This window comes from Fukomys damarensis, unplaced genomic scaffold (assembly GCF_012274545.1).
Source record: "Fukomys damarensis isolate Sample0158 unplaced genomic scaffold, DMR_v1.0_HiC HiC_scaffold_39, whole genome shotgun sequence".
NCBI classification, from domain to species: Eukaryota; Metazoa; Chordata; class Mammalia; order Rodentia; family Bathyergidae; genus Fukomys; species Fukomys damarensis.
The window spans coordinates 100,371,722-100,376,910 of NW_022900951.1; the positions used below are offsets into that span (position 1 = coordinate 100,371,722).

Sequence of the window (5,189 nt, forward strand, 5' to 3'; positions counted from 1 at the left end):
CCCTCCCGTGTCCCCTCCCTTTGGCCGAGCAGTTGGAGAGGGCGTGAGGGCTGCACCCGCGGGGGCGGGGGCTACCTGACCTGTGCTCTTTGCCCAGCTTCTGGGGACAGCCAGAGGAAAGCGTGGGTGGGCGAGCGGGTGGCTTCCGGCCCTCAGGTCTGCCTCCCTGAACCGGTGTCACCCTAAGGTAAAGCCAGTCAAAACTTTTGTTTTGTATGATCAAAGGGACCCCTAGGCTTCAGCGCTTCGTCTGATGCCTTCCGAGTGTGTGGAGCAGGGTGGAGTGTCTCTGGCGAGGGCACGTGAAACCGAAAGAATCTGGGCTAAAGACCTTCCGGAAGAGGAAATTAGTAATTCCAACCTTTTCTGCTCTAGTCGCCCCCGCCCTGCGCACATATCCTGTAAAACAAAATGTCAATTTGACTTTCAGTTTCATTATTTTAATTTATAATTAAGTTAAATTTTATTTGGAGGATGGGGATTGGTTACTGCTGTAACTGAGCAGTAGCCCCTCCACCTTCCCAAACCCCAAAAATGTCAATCAAAGCTTTGTAAAAACCTATCGGATTTTAGTAATCTACTACTTTACCTTCAAATATTATGTCACTAGTGCCTTACAGCTATACCTAAGTTATTTACTCTTTTAGGACTGGGGGTTGCGATGATGTTTCCTCGGTTTTTTTTTTTTTTCCTTTAATGTTTGTCACAGCCGATGCAAGAGAACACTGTTACCGACGGCCATCTTTGAATTATAACATTTTAGAGTTGGGAAGCATCTTAGCCCAACCCTTTTGTTTTACAAAGCAAAAACTAAGGCCCAGGATTATTTGGCTTGCCTAAGGCTACCGAGTACAGTAGCACGGAGGTTGCCTGGCTCTTTGGCCACCACTGCTGCGCTGTTGCTTCTCATAGCCTCCAAGCATGAAAATTAAATTTTCCATTCAACATTTGTGAAAAGTGTGCTACTTTGTGTCAACGTCTGTTCCATTTTCCGGGTGTTTAACGTGCATGTGAAGCCAGTGCTTGAGATTTTGCCCCTACCGTTTCATTAATAATGAGATGGAAACACTTTAGATTAAAATCTATATGCTCAAACACATAAGCATGTACTCTTGTATTTGCTCAGATGATTTCTTGAAAGATACATAGGAAAAAATGTTAGCAGTAGTTACAGGGAAGAGGGATGGGAGACTTTTTACTTTGCACTTCACAAGTGACCTAATAATGTATGTTTGAATTTCTTACTATAAGTACTAGTTTTATAATTAAAAACAAGCTTTTTTAGTTCACACATGTGTGTACAACATAAGTAAACGCCAGTGGTATATACATAACATTTATATACATATATTTGTTTTTGTTTTTGTTTTTTTGAGCAGGGTCTCACTATGTAGTTGATACTGCCCTGGAACTCACTATGTAGCCCAGGCTGGTCTAAAACTCACAGTGATTCTCCTGCCTCAGCCTCTGGAGTGCTCAGATTATAGGCATTCGCTGCCACGCCCAGCCACTTATATACATATTTACTGTAATTGGTCTATACCATAAAATCTAGTTGGTTTTTGTCAGCTTGGCTGACAGAGCAGGTTTGATTATTGTATGCTTATGTTTCTCTTTTGGTTTTCTCTTGCTCCTTGTTATAAGGTGGCAAAAATGTTAGTAGACTTTACATATTTTTAGAAAATATGCTGAGCTTCTTGATTATCAAATGATGTAGCAAACTAGAACATTCAGAATATCAAATTTGGAAAAATGCAAGAAATCTGAATGACAGAATCTTTGGGGGTAAGAATTACTTCTTAAAGGGCTAGGTATGTAGCTCAGTGTACCTTATATGCAGAAAGCCCTGGGTTTGATCCTCATAAAAGGAAATGAAACCCTGGAAAGATCTCGAGTGATTAGGAGTTCAATTTTCTTGTTTTTACAAATAGATTAATTAAACCGAGCGTGGTGGTGCACACCTGTAATCCCAGCACTCAGGAGGCTGAGGCAGGAGGATCACTGTGAGTTCGAGACTAGTCTGGGCTACATAGTGAATTCCAGGGCAATCTCAACTACATAGCGAGACCCTGTCTCAAAAAAATAGATTAATTAAAATTAAAGATGAAAAATGTATTTGGACATAGTGGTAGATGCTTGTAATCCCAGCATTCTGGGAGGCTGAGGCAATAGGATGGAAAGTTCTAGCATAGGCTGGGCAAATTAGGGACTTTGCCAAACCCTATCTCAAAAAAAAAAAAAAAAGCTGGGGTTGTAGCTCAGTGGTGCAGTGGCTGTGGGTTCAACCCCCATATCCCACCCAAAAAATTGTCCAAAGTTATATATCTGTTATTACAATTTGGATTAGGGTCCAGGTTCTAGTTTAGTGCCTTTTCTGTTATACTTGTAACTGTTGCTTTCCAAGTAGTTAATCATTTTAGCAGGGTAACAAAATAATGCCAACTTAAGGTAAGTAAGGCCTGCCTGTTTTGTAAAGACAAGAATTTCTGTAATTTATGTAACAGTTAAAGAGTGCTTGAAATATATTTTAACATAAATGTAATCTTCCACTTATACTTTGTTGTAAACATTCATTTGTTTAGTGAATCCTCTATTAAATAGCTGGAAACCCCAATATAAAATAAGATCTCACTGCTTCCGTTAGTCTGTTTTTTTATTTGTTTTGCTTCGTTTTTGTAGCACAAGGTCTTGAGTTGGATCCCCGATACCCCCCCAAAAAGACGGGGGGGGCTAGCTATATAGCCCAGGTTAGCCCCTAACTTGTGATCCTTCTGCCTCTGCCTCCCAGATGCTGGGATTACATGCCTATGCCGCCATACCAAGCTTCTTTTGTTTAATTCTAGTAACAGTGTATGTGGGGGGCTATGGTTTGTCAAATAGAAGTTTATTGAGAACCTACTATGTGCCAGGCATTGTGCTTTGTGGTAGGATTCCAAAGATGATCTAGGTAAAATAATGTCTTTGTTATTTTGAGTGTGGGAAATTATCATGATCCGTCAATTCTTAAATGTTATCTCTGTTGGATAATCTAATAATAGTATTATGAAAATTCAGTCTGTTCATACTGTTTAAGGTCATTGTGGGAGTAGCTTTGAGGCGATAGAAACAGTTGTGATAAAATAAAAATAAATTAATAACTTGAATTTTAAAAATACTGCATGGTTGCTTGGCTCTATAGTTCAGGGGCTAGAGCACTGGTTTTATAAAAATACCACATGGTGTGGTAGAAAGTGCTCTGAATTGGATGTATGGGACATGGATGTTTGTCTTGACTCTGTATCCAGTTAGCTGTGGGATTGTGCCTTTCCATGCCTCCTTATTTCTTTTTCTTTTTTGCAATGTGTTTGATGTTTATTCTGTTTAATTCAAAACACAAAAACAGTATTTTGAATATTTTAAGATATGCATATTATAGAAAATTCATGAAATTTGGAATAGGATTAAGAATTAGGATCATTAGGTTGTCTTAATTATTTTCCATTCAGCGTAGGGAATATTTCCTATGTCATAGAGTCTTTCAAAATATAGCTTTTATTTGTCCTACATATTTTTCTGTACCCCAGTTTCTTCATCTCTAAAATAATAGGTTTGGGCAAGCTGATTCAAAAGATTCAAAATCTGTTATTTTTAATTGATTTTTTTTTTGAGACAGGGTGTCTCACTCTATAGTCTAGGCTAGCCTTGCGCTTAATTATGTAGCTCAGGCTGGCCTCAAACTCCTGAGTGCTGGGATTATAGGCACACACCACTACGCCCAGCCTTAGATTTTATTATTTACTTATTTATTTTTTATATTTTATTTTTAAAAGTGCTTTCACATAAGCCAGATCTGGCAGCTCATACCAGTATTCCTAGCTATTCAGGAGGCTGAGGCAGGGGAATCAAGAATTTGAAGCCAACCTAGGCAACATAGGCTTCATCACTATAAAAGATTACTAAGTCTGTAAATACCTCTTTTTTTGAGACAAGGTTTTCGTATGTAGTTCAGACTTGTTTAAAAGTCTCTATGTAGCCCAGGTGATTCTCCTGCCTCAGCCTGTAAGTGCTGGTATTACAGTTGTGCACCAGTGTTCCTTGCTAGTACAGTAAATATCTGAAAGGCAAAAGAAATGTACAAAGAGGGAGGGTGCTGGGCATGGTGGCTATTGCCTATAATCCCAGCACTCCAGAGGCTACAACCAGAGGATTGCCAAGAGTTTGAAGCCGTTTTAGGCTACCTAGTCAGTTCAAGGCTTGCCTGAACTACAAAGTGAGACCATGTCTAAAAAAAGGGGGGGAGGGGAGGGGCAAGAGATCAAGAAGTGATATGTATGTGTTCCAATTCCCAACAATGAATATGTTTATTATATATTGCAAACTTATATACCGATAAAAAAGAAAAAAATAAGTAGAAAAGTGGAGTTACAAACCTTAATAATTTGTGGTTTGTACTTTTATTCATTTTTAAATTTCATGTGCTAAATATTAAATTGTAGGATCAAAGATCAGTGTATTGATGGTGGCCAGCATATACTGTAAGTAGTACATGGTTAAAATTCACCAAATGCCTCTGGGTTGTACAGAGAAATTTATTGGATCAAAAGGAAAAGTTAAAATTTTTAAGACCTTCCAGATGATCCAAAAGAAAGGTCTTTCTATATTCTGAGAAATTAAAGCAGTTGTTGATTATTGAATTTAAAATGAGAATTTGAGGCCAAGTGTATTATAATCTGTTGTGATGTAGTAGTGAATAATGGGTTGTCTTTTGTGTGATTAAAGCATATTTCTGTCTATCTTTCAGGTCTTGACATATATTATTTTTAAATTAGCATATGGTTGTATCTTTATATATGATGCACTTTATGATTTGGTATATAATCTTTGTTAAGTATACATATGGTCCACCGTATCATGATCTGCTCTTGTAATATATTTTCGAGGATATGTGTTATGAAAAGGGAGGTTTACCTCTACAGACTGGGAATTGTTTGAATTTAGGTGGTCAGAGGTCAAACTTAGTGAGTCAGGGCTGATAGCATATTCTTCCTTTCTTTTTTCTTTTTTATGGTACTGGACTTCACACTGAGCTACATTCTCAGCCCTTTTTTTACTTATTTGTGGTACAAGGGATAGAATCCAGAGGCATTGTAATATGGAGGAGCTACGGAGGAGCTACATTCCCAGACCCTCTCTCTCTCTCTCTCTCTCTC

At 38.4% G+C, this 5,189-nt stretch overlaps 1 protein-coding gene across 2 annotated transcripts in view; it reads left to right on the top strand.

The window, feature by feature from the left end:
- The first annotated feature begins 32 nt into the window (after positions 1-32).
- The window catches only part of Xiap (X-linked inhibitor of apoptosis), a 47,470-nt gene continuing 42,313 nt past the window's right edge, over positions 33-5,189 (top strand). For both annotated transcript variants that reach the window (XM_010609948.3, XM_033760197.1), the window contains exon 1: positions 33-187. The gene's annotated coding sequence lies outside the window, so the exon portion shown is untranslated. The remainder of the gene's footprint in view (positions 188-5,189) is intronic.